The sequence below is a fragment of the Grampus griseus genome, assembly GCF_964374135.1.
Source record: "Grampus griseus genome assembly, chromosome: 2".
Taxonomy (NCBI): domain Eukaryota; kingdom Metazoa; phylum Chordata; class Mammalia; order Artiodactyla; family Delphinidae; genus Grampus; species Grampus griseus.
In genome coordinates, this window is record NC_139018.1 from 106,500,423 (window position 1) to 106,517,900 (window position 17,478).

The 17,478-nt window shown below is 45.7% G+C and overlaps 1 protein-coding gene across 1 annotated transcript in view; it reads right to left on the bottom strand.

Annotated features, from left to right (window-relative positions):
* Positions 1-17,478, bottom strand: part of CA12 (carbonic anhydrase 12) — a gene marked incomplete at both ends in the record, with an annotated part of 60,234 nt that overhangs the window by 20,123 nt on the left and 22,633 nt on the right. The gene's annotated exons all lie outside the window — the stretch shown is intronic.

The window sequence follows — 17,478 nt, forward strand, 5'->3', positions numbered from 1 at the left end:
TAATCCCTAGAGGTATACTCTTAAGGCCCAGAGACCCCAGCCTACAGAACCAGGTCATGCAAATGCCTCCAGACCATTTGCTTCTGAAGTGATGTGGGGAAAGAGGGACCAGAGCAGCCCCGTGGCAGGGACTCTGCAGTATTCTGTCCGTTGTTCATATTTCGACCCGACGCACGTCCATTCCACGTGAAGACCTCGTGACTCTCAGCAACTTAGCATCTGTGCATTGAACGCCTCCTATGAGCAGCAATTGCTCTGGGTCTTGGGGCTGCCCAAGCTGACATTCTAGTGGGGAAGATTTTTTTTTTTATTTTATAATTTTTTTGTGTTTTTAGAAGCTAAGGACATTTGTTGTTGTTGTAGTTTAAAACCTATGGCTCTCTTTCCTTTGGTACTTTTTAAAAATTGAAGTATAGTTGCTGTACAATATTATATGTTACAGGTGTATGATGTAGTGAGTTATTTTAAAATATGGAATGTATTCCCCATATTGTACAGTATATCCTTGTAGCTTATTTTAGACCTAATAGTTTGTACCTCTCACTCCACTACCCCTATATTGCCCCTCCACCCTTCCCTCTCCTAGTGGGGAAGAATTTATTTAATCCACCGGGATGTCCCCCGTTGGAAAAATTGGAGTCTGTCTCCAACTCCAGGTAGGTCTTTGAGGTTGGTGATATACAGATATGATCTTCCTAATAGGAAACCCTTGAGGACCTTGACTCTGAATACCCACATCTAGAGCAAGTAAAAACCCCCAACCTGATAGGGAAGCTTGGAAAATATCAAGTAATTATAAGCCCGGAATCACGGAGCTAAATGCAATGTTTACGCTGGGGAAAAGTATGACAATATTACAAACTAATTATTACAATATAACTGACAAACTAGCAGTGAGGAGGAGCAGACTTATCAAATAAACCCTCCAGGGCTCAGGCTTCTTGCTAACTACCAGGTAATAGTCCTTCCCCTGGAAATGAAAATAAACAATCCAATCCCATGTTCACTTTCTTACTCCCACAAGGAAAAGTCTTTCAGGGATGTAAGGCTATGTTTAAAAGATTATCTCCCATGGTAATTAAGTGGATTTTCAAGCTGAGGTTTCTCCAGAAAAGCAAATAATTGGCAGGTCACGGCTCGTTAGAGTAGAACCATGGTGCCCTGTGGGCTCTCTAGCAGTTGGGAACCAAGGTTTGCCACCTGGAGTTCATTCATCAGTATTTCAGCACACGGAAAGGTGTCACCTAGAGCAGAAGGGGAAGGAATACCACGTCTTCTGGGCACCCTTGCCATAGACCACGGCACCATTTCACAGGAGCACGTGTGTGTACACCGGCCTCACAGAATCCCCATCCCCTACACCTTGTTCTCTAACTAGGGGACCTCACCTGAGAGTAGGGAGAGTCAGAAGCAAAACTTGATGCCCACATTCATTTGAAATGCTATGACGAGTTGGTCCTAGGTCTGGACACACACAGGAGAACCCTCTAATATTTCAGGCTGTCATCCTTCGGGTATACCTTTTCAGAAATGTTGGAGCTGGAAGGGATTTCAGACTCTCCAGCCCAGCCTCTCACTGGACACCAGTTTTCCCAACCCTCACATGTCAGAGTTTCCACTGAACTGTATTGTTTTTCTTTCCACGGCCTCAAAGCCCTGGACTCAAGGCAACTAAACTACACCAAGATGGCGACTGTCGGAGAGGCAGGCTGGAGGACACCAAGGCAGTCACTCCAGGGGGCAGACTGGATTAGGGCAGTTACTCAGCTGGGGGCAAAACCGAATCCCTTAGAGACCACAGGGTTCAGAGATGAAGCAGTCAAGAGGTATCATGCCAGCACTGAGGGTCAGGAAGCAGCGCAGCTCCTAGGTGGCAGCCCTTCAAGAGTGAGGCTGCCAGCCTTTTCTCTCTCACAACGGCATCTGGGCCCACAGCCAGGGTGGCAGAAGCTGCCAGACAGGCATGAATGGAAAAACTCAGGACATGAAGAGGTGTGGCAAAGAGATCTCCCCTTGAACACATAGCTAAAGGGAACTGAGTAAGAAGGGCTTTCTTTTCCCAGAGCCAGAGCTCCCCTGAAGGTTTCATGAAGAGGGGACTGGGCCATCCCATTTCATCTCTGTGAACCCATGTCGTGCTTAGGATCACATGCATAACAGGCACTGAGTAAACATCTTCCCCAAAGAATGAAAGACCCCCAAAGAACAGAGAGCTTGGGGAAAGGTTATGAGGAGGAATTTTCCTTTTGCCCTAAATACTTTCGTGGAAGTTGGCCAAATTAGGTATTTGGGAGCAGAAAAGACTAAGGATATAAAAGGCAACAGAGGGCTTCCCTGGTGGCGCAGTGGTTGAGAGTCTGCCTGCCGGCGCAGGGGACACGGGTTTGAGCCCTGGTCCGGGAGGATCCCACATGCTGCGGAGCAGCTGGGCCCGTGAGCCACAACTACTGAGCCTGCGCGTCTGGAGCCTGTGCTCTGCAACAAGAGAGGCCGCAACAGTGAGAGGCCTGCGCACCACGATGAAGAGTGGCCCCCACTCACCGCAACTAGAGAAAGCCCTCGCACAGAAACGTAGACCCAACACAGCAAAAATAAATACATAAATAAAATTAAAAAAAAAAAAAAAGGCAACAGAGTCAGTGGTGGCAAAACCTTCCTAGGAAAGAGAAGCAGCTGTATTGGACCCGGAGACTCCAGCTTTCCAGCACCAGCCGTCCCCTGCCCTCCACCTCCGTGAGTGACCTCAAGCCAGTCACCTTCCCTGCCTTCGTCTCCTTTGACCTTTGTACAAATGGGAGGGGTGGACACTATGTTCTGGAAGGTCCCTTCTGACTCTCAAGCTCTGAGATTTCTTAAGATTACTAGGACTAAGCACCTTCACCTCTGTATCAGGCCGGTTGGAACGGGTTGGAGAGAATTGCTCATCCAAAGGCAGTTCCTGGGCATGTGACGAGGTGCCCAGTGGGAACCAGCTGTGGGAACGAGGGCACAGGGCGCTGCTGCTCCTGGGGCTGGCGGGAGAGTGGGCAGTCCTGCCGGTTTGGGCTGCTGACCACTGGAAGCACTCGTCCTGAGTGCCCATCACAGGCCCTTTGGGCAGCAGGATCTAGGAAGCCTCTTCTATCCCTCCTCCTCCTCATGATGGTGATGGTGACGATGGTGATGTTAGTAGTTTTGGTCCTTACACCTCTACAACTCCATGGGGTCAACAAGGCAAGAATTGCCCCATTCTGTAGACGAAAAATTGAGATGAAGTGATTTGCCCAAAGACAGACTTTGGCTTAGTAACAGAGTTACCTTGCCTGGGTCACAGGACCTCCATGCCTTCTATTTCATTATTTATCCAGGAGATTTCGTGCACGCTCGTATCCTCCTTCTCCCATGACCTCCTTGAAGGCAGGGACCATGTCTCATTCACCCCTGCCTTGTCCACAATGCCTGGCATAGAGCAGGCCCTCACATGTTTCCTGAGCTGGATTCTCTTACTAATTTTCTGCTTGTTCCTCTCCAGGGAAGCATGCACCTATATTAAACCCCCTAGTTTCTCTCTATTCCCCCACATAATTTTCTTTTTCCTATAAAAAGTAAAGAAAAATGATGTTACTTGCTCAGGTTCAAAAGTTACCCTCCTAGCTTTCTAGTGTACCTGCGTGAGGTTTTGTTCTGTTTGGGGCCACTCATTGAAAAAGAAATCCGGTTGCTGGCCGGTAGCCTGGGAGACGATCTGCTGAGTATGGAGTTTCATTGCAGTTCACGGGACTCTCTGCCAGCGTGTGATGGCTGTGTCCCCTGCTTACATGGCTAGAGACGTTGTCAGAGCAGCCTCTGATCTCTGTGGCTTGTGAGTGAGAGAGGGAGGTGCCATGTGGCTGGGCACCAGGACACCCAGTATCAGGCACGTAGGCAGCAGGCTCCCTTCTGCCCTGCAGCCTCTGTGTGAGCAACGTCATTGCTGATCTAACACTGCACTTTCTTTTCGCTGGCAGCTACTGCCCAGGCTGTAATTTTTCAACTTGTTCTCAGCTTTCACACTCATGCCAAGCACTCTGCTGCCAGAAAACCTCTCCTGGGACTGACTCTTCCAAAAGAAGCATTTGTTTCCAGCTACCATCAAAATGTGACTTTTCTCTCGGGCTGTGTGACTTTCTTCTTCCGTGGATTAGATTCCTCGCGTGATCATGATAAAGGAGATCATGTGTATCTCCCAGTTTGTTTTTCCAACTAAAATCAAGGCATTATTTCTTTCCAGTTCATGAATTTTTCTGTTTGAGGCAAAACAGAAGTGGACCAAATTTCTGTTTTGAATTGTAACAAGAGATGAACGTGGCACGGCTCAAAATGCCTCCCGTGCTTTCCAGCTGGGCATTATTGAGGCCCAGAGTACAAGACTTGCATTACCCGAGGACCAGAATTTCTTTCAGGAAAAATGTCAAATGCGTGCAACTGTAGAGGGAGGAGCAAAATGAACCCCATATCCCTGAGCTTCGACAACTAACAATCCACAGCCTGTCCACCTTCATCTCTACCACACCTGCTCTCCCCTATCCCTGGATAATTTTGAAACAAATCCAAATATATTTCATCTGTGCATATTTCAGTATGTCTCTAAAACATAAGGCTCTTAGAAAGAAAGTACAATACCATTACCACACTTAAAAGGTTAACAATTCCTTAATATTATTAAATCCAGTCAGAATTCAAAATTTTCCAATTATCTCATATCTTTTTAAAACATTTCTTTTTACAAACAATAAATGCTGGAGAGGGTGTGGAGAAAAGGGAACCCTCTTGCACTGCTGGTGGGAATGTAAGTTGATATAGCCTCTATGGAGAACAGTATGGAGGTTCCTTAAAAAACTAAAAATAGAACTACCATACGACCCAGCAATCCCACGACTGGGCATATACCCTGAGAAAACCATAATTCAAAAAGAGTCATGTACCACAGTGTTCATTGCAGCTCTGTTTACAATAGCCAGGACATGGAAGCAACCTAAGTGTCCATCGACAGATGAATGGATAAAGAAGATGTGGCACATATATACAATGGAATATTATTCAGCCATAAAAAGGAATGAAACTGAGTTATTTGTAATGAGGTGGATGGACGTAGAGACTGTCATACAGAGTGAAGTAAGTCAGAAAGAGAAAAACAAATACTATATGCTAACACATATAGAATCTAAAAAGAAAAAAAATGGTCAGAAGAACCTAGGGGCAAGATGGGAATAAAGATGCAGACCTACTAGAGAATGGGCTTGAGGACAAGGGAAGGGGGAAAGGTAAGCTGGGACGAAGTGAGAGAGTGGCATGGACATATATACACTACCAAATGTAAAATAGACAGCTAGTGGGAAGCAGCCGCATAGCACAGGGAGATCAGCTCGGTGCTTTGTGACCACGTAGAGGGGTGGGATAGGGAGGGTGGAAGGGAGGGAAATGCAAGAGGGGAGAGATATGGGGACATATGTATAACTGACTCACTTTGTTATAAAGCAGAAACTCACACACCATTGTAAAGCAATTATACTCCAATAAAGATGTTAAAAAAAAAATAGGAATTTCAGAGTTTAAAAAAAACATTTCTTTTATTGAAGTATAGTTGATTTACAATGTTGCATTAATGTCTGCTGTACAGCAAAGTGATTCAGTTATGCACATATCTATACATTCTTTTTAGTATTCTTTTCTGTTATGGTTTATCGCAGGATATTGAATATAGTTCTCTGTGCTTTACAGTAGGACCTTGTTGTTTTCATATCTTTTTAATGGTTGTTTGTAAAATTCAGGATTCGGAGAAGGTCCACATAGTGAAGCTGGTTGATGTGTTATGGCCTAGATCTCAATTTGATGGCACTAAGCCTTGTCAGAGGACAAGTGGCCCCACTCTTCCAAGGCTCAAAATCTCAGAGCCAGGCTGGCTCAGCCCATCCTTTGCCCTCGGGGTGGGTCATGGGGTCCCAAGTTTCCACCATCATCACCACCACCCCGGTTAGGCCCTTACCAGGTCACACTGCAGAGGCTCCAGGTGGGGTCCCCGCCCCAGCCTTTGCTGTTGCAGCCAGAACCAGGTGTAGCCCTGCTCCCGTGGTACCACCCATCCGTCCACTCCCTTTCTCCATAGCACGCCCTGCCCTGCCCCCGCCCCCAATAAAACAAAGCAGAACCGCAGCCATACCCACCGCAGTTCGCCCCCATGGTCAGGCCAGCTCCCCCATCCTCAGACCAACCTTCACAAATGTTCTTATGCTAAAAATCTGCTTACAATGCTGCCTTCTTTCCTCTCTACCTTCCAAATCTTGTCCATCTCCAAAATCCAGCTCAAGTCCTGGGCAAGCTACTCCAGCACTTTCTTCCTGCCTTGAACTCCTAGGCCAGATTATCCGGCTTCCTACAATGGTACAGTGCCTCGAATGGTCATTTAGCCATCTCACCTGTGACTGTTACTCTAAACCCGGTCCAGACTAGAACTCTGTCTGTAAGTTTTGAAGACCTTTGGAAGCCTAGAACTCTGTCACGTCCCTCCCCCGTGTCTGAGCATATAGTGGCATTTCCTAGACACTTAATGAATTGATTTGGAGGGTTTCTTAAGCTCATTTCAGAAATCTAGCCATAAAGGGATGAGAGAAGGGTGTGTGTGGGGGTGTGTGTGTGTGGTGTTTATAGGAAGATGAGGGTGACGAGAAGCATTTTTTATTTTTTTAATGAAGAGACTTGAGCACACTTCCACGTAGAAGGAAAGGGGAATAGAGAAGGAGGGATGGTTCCAGGAGAAGGAGGGGCTGATTCATGGAGTGTGGCCCTTAGAAGACAGTGGGGGAGGGGTGGACCCAGCCAGCAGAGGTAGAAATCACCTCTGGGCTGAAGGAGGCACTCCGTAAGTGTTTGCTGAATGGATCAGACCAGAACACTGAAGCCTTCCTGGAAAGGAAGCCCATAGAGTAAAAACCCAGTCAGAAATCCTAGAATTCAGCAGGCCTGCAGAGGTGATCAGAGAAGAGGATGGGCTGTGGGATGACAGACAGTCTCAGTTTCTCACATTCTGAGATGCATGCAGCCCAAGTACACCCATGAGCCTAAAAGAGTCAATGTGATTTTTAAAGTGAACCTGTATTTGGCTATTTTCTTACTACACCTTATGTCTTGTTTTAAAATTTAATACAATTTCAAAGCAGGTACAACAGTAAAGAGCATAGTAGCATGGCCCCGTGTACCCGTCTCTCCATGACTAATCTAGTTTCATCCATACCCCCCGCCCTATCCATTCCCCCTCCACTGGATTCCTTTGAAGAAAATCTATGGATGCATATATATAATTATAGGTAATAACTGTAAAAATAACCACAATATCATCTTCACATCTAAAAACTGTTAACAATGATTTTTTTTTAATTTTTAAAAAAATCTTTATTGGAGTATAATTTCTTTACAGTGGTGTGTTAGTTTCTGCTTTATAACAGAGTGAATCAGCTATACATATATCCCTATATCTCCTCCCTCTTGTGTCTCCCAGTGGTTTCTTTTTGTTGTTGTTGTTGGGGGTAGGAGTTTATTAATTTATTTATTTATTTTTGGCTGTGTTGGGTCTTCGTTTCTGTGCGAGGGCTTTCTCTAGTTGCGGGGAGCGGGGGCCACTCTTCATCGTGGTGCGCAGGCCTCTCACTATCGCGGCCTCTCTTTTTGCAGAGCACAGGCTCCAGACGCGCAGGCTCAGTAGTTGTGGCCCATGGGCCTAGTTGCTCCGTGGCATGTGGGATCTTCCCAGACCAGGGCTCGAACCCGTGTCCCCCACATTAGCAGGCAGATTCTCAACCACTGTGCCACCAGGGAAGCCCCCAATGGTTTCTTAATGTCATCAAATATCCAGTGCAAATTCAAATTTTCCCAATTGTCTCATAAATCTTTTTTGGTTTTTTTTCCTATTTTTTAATTGAAGTATAGTTGATTTACAATGTGTCAGGTATATAACAAAGTGATTCAGTTATATATATATATATATATATCTTTTTCAGATTCTTTTCCATTGTAGGTTATTATAAGATATTGAATGTAGTTCCCTGTGCTATAGTCTCATATATTTATGAAATAGTTTGTTTGGATCAGGGTCCAAATAAGGTCCATGTATCATGACTGGTTAATATGTCCCTTGAGTTTCTTTTAATCTATAGGTCCTCCTTTTATTTTTCTCCAACATGGGTGTATTTGCTCTGTACATACATATGTAGAGACTCAATACTGCCTTGGGCAAATAACAATTCATGCAAGTAAATGAAAGATAATTTTATTATTTTATGATCTGTTTGCAGACATGGTATGTGGTAAGTAAAGCACTTTATGGGTTGAGCAATTTCTTACATTTATACATTTACGACATATACGTTACAGCATGTATTGTAATAATAAAAGCATATAGGGCTCCTTAGAAGATCAGAACTATGTAATTACTGGTACAGTTTGATTGCTGTTTCTCACTGATTACTCTTTCTCACTGACTGCATCCTATGTGCTTAAGAATAACAAAAATTCTAGTGAAAATAAATATTGTTTGTAACTTGACTATATCCGACAAGTCTGGACAAAAAAAAAACAGTATTCATTATTATCCTATTATGACGTTTACCTTTTTGGGCCTAAGTCTGTCCCTCAGACCTGCCTGGCACCCCTGACATTTGTGGTAGCCACACTCTTGGGGTAGAGCCCTCAGTGTCTGTGTGAATGCCTGGGCAGCCCATCCTGGGCCACCATCCCCAGGGCCTGTCTCTTTAGACTGGCTACCGAAACGCAGTCAGATCAAAACTTGCCCCAATGGATAAAACTACAGTGGCAAGGTTTTACACATTCTAGATGTTGACACACCTTTTTTTTAACCAACAGTCAAAGTTTTCGTATAATAAAAGCTTTTGGTCGGGCTTCCCTGGTGGCGCAGTGGTTGAGAGTCCGCCTGCCGATGCAGGGGACACGGGTTTGTGCCCCGGTCCGGGAAGATCCCACATGCTGCGGAGCGGCTGGGCCCATGAGCCATGGCCGCTGAGCCTGCGCGTCCGGAGCCTGTGCTCCTCAACGGGAGAGGCCGCAACAGTGAGAGGCCCGCGTACCGCAAAAAAAAAAAGCTTTTGGTCAGTCCCCAAGGTTTGTTTTGTAAGGGGATCTGACTCTAATAAAAATGCCCCCAGTCTGGGCATGTATACTTATATGAAAATGATCACAGATTGTGTATCAAAGTTGAATACACAATTAAATAGATTATATTTGCAATTTAAAAATGAATATTCAAATGTTGAATAAAAGAGAAAATTGCTAAATACCCTCCTTGGAGTGCTATTTAGTTTTGAAGTTCATTCGTTCATTTCTTCAACAGATGTGCCTTCTGTGGGCCAGGCACTGTATTTAGTATTAAAGATACAGTGGAGAACATGACAGATCTGGTCTCTGTCCTCATGGAACTTACATTCCAGTGGAAAAGCCTGATAATAAATTACGGATAAGAAAACCAATACATAAGTAAAATAATTCCAGTCTGCAGTCAATGCTATGAAGGAAATAAGCAAGGGCTATGATGGAGAAAAATGGAGGGACCACTATGGACCAGGTGGTGCAGGCAGGCTTCTTAGAGGAGGCACCATTAAAGTTGAGACTTAAAGGATGGGACTGAGCCCACCATGAGTCAAACCTGGGGAATGGCATTCCAAAGGGAGTGCACAGAGCACTCAGAGACCCTGCTGCAACAGAGAGCTTGTATATTTTATGTGTATGTGATGTAAAGACTCAGAATGAACCCAGGGTTCGTCTGGCTTCCCCCTGGCCAGGCTGGGTGCTGCCCTACAACAAGGCTGAGTAGGAGTCATTCAGCACCCGCTCAGGTACACTACTCCGTCTGTTAGAAAGGTCCTCCTTTCAGGGAGCTGGGACCCAGCTCTCTCTGGGGGGTCACCCATCCTTCGCGGTCCTGTGGCTGGAGCCATAGAGAACACAGCTAAGCCACAGGACCCCATTCAGAAGGGAAGGCAGCCTCTGTATCCCCTCTAAATCCGTCTCAGTGCCACACATTCTGAGGATGTTGTTAGGATGCAGAAGTCACATTGTTAAAATATGTTTTATATATATTTGACAGCTCCTGCAGTTCACTTCTGAAGTTGATTAAAAGACACATGGCTTCCCATAAAAGTCCAGTGGGTTCAGCTGATCAGTAGTGTGGGGTTCCCACAGCATCTGCCTTGGCTGGATTCTTGCCCCCTGAGCCCAGGGCCACATTGTGCTGACTCTGCCTGTTTCCCTGACAGTCAAGTGGAGAGGCATGGCCATAAAGCCCGAGATCCTGCCCAGAAGGAGAGGAGGCTAGCAGAGGGGTGGGTTGATGATTGACAGGTGATGTCTTATGGTTTTATTATAAACAAACAGGGGTCAAGGAACCAAACTGGCATTGAAGCCTTTTCTTTGTTAATATTACAAGTGAATCAGAGACAGGGCAGAGCAAGGGCTGGAGAGTCAGTGTTACTTACTATTTACAAAGCTTAAAGCTGGACTGCCATGGCAGGCCCATTCTGCTTCCTTGGTTTTTACTGTTACAGATCAAGAAAAATAGGAATGTTTTCTAAAGATGCTGTTAAGCCATACTTTATATCAAACTTTTCTCTTTATTATTTCAATTTTTGTTTGGGTTGGCTTGAGAGGGAGGAGACTGGGAAAGGGTAAATTCCTCCCAAGCCCCTCTTTGGCATCCTTTCTGCTTTAGCCATGGCAGTGGGGCCCGTAGTGCAAGCTGGGGAGCGAGAAGAGGTGAGCTGCAGGACTGGGGCCGCCAGCTCAGCTCTCTGCTAAACCTTGCGACGTCCTTCCCCTCCATCTTGCCATACGTAGAGGGCCCCTCCCCCTCCAGTAATCCCCTTCCAATATTGCTGGGGTGGAGAGGAGAGGGGAGGTATGGGTGTAGCTAGAAGAAAAGGCTTTGCGGTCATTTACCCTTTGGCTTCCAGGCATTTGTCAGGTCCTTTCTGGAGGGAAGGCTTTTATAGGGAGGAGGGTGAGGTTTCCAGGATGCCAAAGATAAATGGTGACAACTGTTTGCTTTTGCTCCTGCATCTCTGGCACCCTCTTAGGTCCTGTTGCCTTAGAGAGCATTCGTTGTGGCGAAGCTCTGCCCACCTCTTTGGACTCCTCTGAGCCTGCTCTCCCCTCCCCTTTTTATTGCAGCAATGCTGAGACACACCAAGCTGCATCCCAGCTCCCAGAAACACCCTCTCCCTGCCCCTCTCACCCCCCCAAAAGGCAGGGCCAAGTGTTTCCCCACCCTCGATGCTCCTGTGGAGCCCTTTACACTTCTCTTTCCTAGAGGTACCTACACTTATCAAAATAACATTTTATACTTTTCTACCCAGTAGACCAGTGGTTCTCAAAGCGTGGTCCCTGGACAAGCATCACCACCACCATCATCACCTAGGAGCCTGTTAGAAATGCAGATTCTTGGGCCTCCCCCCCCCCGCCCCCAGACACCCTGACCCAGACACTCTGGGGGTGGTGCCCGGCATCTGTCATTGAACGAGCCCAGTGGGTGACTCAGCGCTCGCTGACGCTGACGGTTGGGAAGCACCGCACTGGGCTCTCAGCTCGTCCCATTCATTCCTGTATCCCTGACTCCTCCCACTGAGCCTGCACATCAACGTGCTCAGCAAAGGGTTCCTGAACAACAACAGGCCACTAATAGGTTAGACAAGTTGCTAAGGTGGTAACGGCCTAACCCCAGTAGGGAAACGAAGCCAGGCCCATCACCTGTCAGTGCTCAGTACATGTTATTCTCTTTGATCTTCTTTGACTTGTTCACAAAGGAATTTTGGTCGATGTAAACACACGAAGTCCCCAGAAGAACCCGACATCCTGCCCTACCCTCCTAAAAAAAGGATATTAAAAATATTCTTTCTCCATGCTCAGGCAAAGACCACCTCTGAATAGTACGAACTGCAGACACCATCTTTTTAATGCACTGTTATATGTGTAATTATGGAAACATAATTATGGTGTTTGAGGTCATTTTTCTTCAGTGTTGACCATTAGGAACATAACTTCCTTTTCTAAATCTGTTTTCATGGCTCATTTCATGTCTTTAATGTTTTGTGTGTGTGTGTGTGTGTGTGGTAAAATATACATAACATAAAATTTACCCTTTTTAACCATTTTAAAGTGCATTCGGTGGTGTTAATTACAGTCACACTGTTGTGCAAACATCATCACTAGCCCTTTCCAGAACTCTTTCCATCATCCCAAACGAACAATCCTGGTGGTGCAGCTGCTGTGGAAAACACTTTGGTGATTCCTTAAAAAGTTAAACATAGCATTGTCGTATGACCTGACAATTCTACTCCTAGAGTAGAATTTTGAGGAATATACTCAAAGGAATTGAAAGCAGAGACTCAAACAGATACTTGTACACCTATGTTCCTAGCAGAATTATTCGTAATAGCCGAAAGGTGGAAATAACTCATGTGCCCATCAAGGCATGAAGGGATAAATAAAATGTGGTATACGCCTACAGTGGAGTACTGTTCAGCCATAAAAAAGCTCAGCTCATTTTAACATACAACTTCTTTCCCAGGAATCTAACCAACTAGATGTTTGAGGATACCTGAGGTGACTTTCTGTATTTTCACATCTATCACAGAAGCAAACTTAGAGTAGACGCTCAGTAAACACTCATTGGTTGAGGAAAAGTCTCTGTATCTTACTTTGTCTAGACTCAGAACAGTTGGTGTCAGACTTTGGTGTGTATCAGAATCCCCTGGAGGACTTGTTAAAACACAAATTTCTTGTTAAAACACTCTCAGGGTTACTAATTCAGAAGGTTTGTGGGCTTCCCTGGTGGCTCAGTGGTTGAGAGTCCGCCTGCCGATGCAGGGGACGCAGGCTCGTGCCCCGGTCCAGGAGGATCCCACATGCAGTGGAGTGTCTGGGCCCGTGAGCCATGGCCGCTGAGCCTGCGCGTCCGGAGCCTGTGCTGCGCAACAGGAGAGGCCACAGCAGTGAGAGGCCCGCGTACCGCAAAAAAAAAAAAAAGAAGGTTTGGGGTGCAGTCCCAGAATGTGCCTTTCTAACCAAATTCCCAGGTGATGCTGGTACTGCTGGTCTGGGGACCACACTCTGAGGACCACTGGTCTAGCACAGTATTTCTCAACCCTAACTGCACATTGGAGCTTCCTAGAGCTTCTAAGTTTGCCCCTGGCCCCCGCCCCAGAGATCAGGTTTAATGGGTCTTGGGTGGCGTCCAGAGACAGGAGGCTTTAAGAAGCTGCTCAGGTGATTCCGATGTGCGGCCGAAGTTAAGAGTCGCTGATAGAAAGCCTTCATTACATCGACACCGTTGGGGCTGGAGCCAGGCCTTTTTGCTCTCTGGTGTCAAGGTAGGGTTTCTTTTTTCCAAAGTAATTAATTTTTTATTGTGGCAGAATATATATAACATAAATTTACCATTAATTACATTTAGTATATTCACAGTGTTGTACAACTGTCACCACTGTTTAGTTCCGGGACATTTGTATCATCCCAAAGGAAACGCCATACTCACTAAGCAGTCATTTCCCCTCCTCCCCCCAGCCCTTGGCAACCACTAATCTACCTGCTGTCTCTATAGGTTTGTCACTTCTGGATATTTCTGATAAATGGAATCACACAATTTGTGTCTGGCTTCTTTCACACAGTATAATGTTTCAAGGTTCATCTATGATGTAGCATGTATCAGTACTTCATTCCTTTTTTATGGCTGAAGAGTATCCCATTGTATGGATGTATCACACGTGTTTCTCATTTCATAGGGTTGCTTTTTGCTGTAGTTTAAATATTTGACTGCAGTTAACTTGCTATTCTCTGCTATAAAATAGCTGTTGACTGAAATAAAGCATTCACGTTCCTCTTGTGTGGGTTTTAGAAAGTAAACTGTCAACAGAGCTGGCACGAAAGGAAGCTGGAGATAATACAGCCTGGTTTCCTGGAGACGAGGGTCTGGGGGACAATGAGGCTAGTATTTGTAACAAGCTTCTGAATGAAGAGAGAAAACTTCAAATAATCATGATAATAAAGGCGTGTTCCATGCAAGGTGATGAAGCAATGTTCCCCGGCAGCAAAAGGAAACTGATGGGAGAGCAAATAATGTGAGCAGAGGCTGCCCTAGTGACCCGCTCCTTCCCTGGCAGAGAGAGAGAGAGAGACTGACTCTGCTGCCAAAAAGCTGCTCTTTTCTCCCTTGCTCCCCCATCCACCTTCTCAGCACTCATCTTTGTGAAACGTGTGAGGCTGTCAGTGAGGACCCGAGACTGGATGGGGTGGCTAGACAACAGGTCAGGGGCCGTCCTGCATATCTAAGTTGGATGCGGCCCTGAACAAGCTATTTAGTTGTGGACTTTGATATCTATTTACTAGGACGAGAACCTCCCCTTCCCTCCTGCTCTGATTCCTCACCCCCTCTTTGCAACCAAACATCGTCCGGTCACTTCTGCATCTCCACTTCCTGCTCAGATCTCACTGCTTCCAGGCCCACATCCCACTGGATTCAAATAGACTCTTCAGCCCTCATTTGTCTTGCAGCCCTTGGCCCCAGTGCCTCCCCACCTACCCCACCCCATTTCTGAACCTGTCCTCTCAGGTTTCTGGGGGATACTGCTTTGTCTGAGTTATCTTCCCATTTCTCCTGCCCCTTCTCAGCTCTCTGTAGCTACCTGCCCTTAATGTCAGCTCTCCCTGTGGTTTTGTCCTTTTGGCTCTTCTCTTTCTCTCTCATTTACACTCCCCTGGGGTGACCTTATCTCCTCCCGTGGCTTCAGCACCACCTCTGCCCTGTTGGGGTTTCCTCCTGAGCTCCAGACCCATTGCCTACTGGCCACCCCCATTGGATGCTCCATGGGTTCCTGAAATCAGACGTGGCTGGAGGGGGAGGCAGACGAGCAAACAAATAATTTGAAAAATAACCAAACCTACCATCCTTTCCTCTGTCACCCTCCTCCTTCCAAAACCTCCTCCACCTCCTTCGAGGTTCTCTATCTCAGCTGATAGAACCGCCCACCCCCCAAAGGCTGGGAATCACACTCCACTCCTTCCTTTCCTTTGGCCCCATTTTTAGGCACAGAGATGTAACAATTTTACTCTTTTAGGAGTCTTTTTTTTAGGACAATATTTTTTCTTTATTTTTAATCTTTTTTTTAAAAATTGAAGTATAGTTGATTTACAGTGTTGTGTTAGAGTCAGGTGTACAGCAGAATGATTCAGTTATGTATGTGTGTATGTATATATGTATACGTGTGTATATATGTATACGTGTGTGTATACATAGACGTGTGTCTGTATATGTAGATGTGGGTGTGTACGGAGACGTGTGTGTGTGTACATAGACGTGGGTGTGTACGGAGACGTGTGTGTGTATACGTATACGTGGCTGTGTATGTGTATATGTGTGGGTGTGTGTATGTATACGTGTATGTATATGTATACGTGTGTGTATATACATATATATTCTTTTTCAGATTCTTTCTGAATTATAGGTTATTACAAGATATTGAGTATAGTTCCCTGTTTTATACAGTAGGACTTTGTTGTTTATTTTATATATAGTAGTGTGTTTCTGTTAATCCCAAATTCCTAATTTATCCCTCCCTCCCCCTTTTTTCCCTTTGGTAACCATAAGTTTGTTTTCTATGTCTCTGAGTCCATTTCTATTTTGTAAATAAGTTCATTTGTATCATTTTTTTGAAGATTCCACATATAAGTGATATCATATGATACATGTCTTTCTGTCTGACTTACTTTATTTAGTATGATAATCTCTAGGTCCATCCATGTTGCTGCAAATGGCATTATTTCATTCTTTTTTATGGCTGAGTAATATTCCATTGTGAATATATGTGTGTATAGAGATATGTGTGTATACATATATAATATATAATAACAGTATATACTTCTGTATATACTGTATTCTTCGCGCCAAAATGGACAACCTGAATCTCATGAGAAACCCTCAGACAAACCCAAATGGAAGGACATGCTATGTGATATCTAGTCTGTATGCTTCAGAAATGTCAAGAGCAGGAAAGAGATGCCACAAATAAATTTAGTGAATTATCCGGATTGACTCCCAGTTCAGGAAAAAAAGCTATCAAGGACCAAATTAAGTTTCTTTTAAACTTGGCCTTCATCTGCCCCTACTGGCATAGCCCTGTTCAGATGCATAGCTCCATGTCTGTAGGCCTCACTGGCCTTGCTTCTCCAGCCCTCCACTCCCTACGCTAGATCCAGATCCAGACGTTTCTCTGCTGAAAGTTCTTCAGTGGCTCCTCAGGCCTTCAGGCTTAATCCCAAGGTCTGGAGTGCTGCCCACAAGCCCGTCATGATCCCACCCCCCTCTCTAGGCTTTGCTTCCCCTACTACCGTGTGTCACAAAGTGGGGGTGGGAGTCTTAAGACTTCACCCCGACTAACAAGTTAGCCTGCCACAGTTTCACGGATGCTGGTAAAGACACGAGACTGCTGAGTCAGAGACGGACAGTTTAATACTCACAGGGATAGCAGAGTGACATTTGCAGCTGTTTCTCAAGCCCCAGTTCCATAGGGTGATGTAACCAGGGCCTTGTAACGCCTCCACTTGCAAGCTGCTCTGCATAAGGAGCGTCCCTCTCAGCTTAGGAAACCCCAGCGTGTAAAGGGGGGTGGTTAGCAAACTTGCCCAACCTTTGCCTCCAAGAGAGACATGATTTTACTGGACAGCAAACAGATCTGCTCTCTGCCCTGGAAGGAGACACTGCCTTATCTATACAAGATGACTTGCTACATAAACATCTTTGAAAAGATAGTCTGGAACGAAAGCTGTCGGAGCCTCTGCTCACAGACGCAGGGAGAATCTTTTCCCTACCACTTCTCAGACACTGAGCTGCTGCCATCCTGATTCTCTGATTGCATCCCACACTCTCATCTGGTTTCAGAGCTCTGCTGCCTGCAGCGGAATGCCATTTTCATCCCTAAAACACACACCACCATGCACGTAAACATACACGCACTCTCCTTGCCCTGCTAACTCCTTTATCTTTCAAGAATCAGCTCTTCAGGGAAGCCTGACAGCCACCGTCACCCCCAAATGTAGGAATTCTGCCCCACCTTTGCGTCCCCAGGGTCAGTGTACGTTATCACAAGACTTAATCTGTTCCGTTGTCATTACCTGTTTACACACCTGCTTGCCGCTCAACCCTCAGTGCATGGAAGGCAGGGGCTGTGTCCTGCTTGTCTCTGATCCCCAGTGACCAGCCCACAAAGGGAGTCATTAAGGATTGGTCAAAAGAATAAGTGAATCAGTGAATAGACTGTTATTTTAAAGCTGCTAGCAGTTTCTTCCTGTCACTTGAGGGGGAGTAGAATGTAAAAAACGGACGAGGATGGAAAATCTTCATGTGGGAAGGGGCAGGGCAGCTGGGGAGGTCCATAAGCATTTTCTGCATTCTGGGGGAGGGACCAA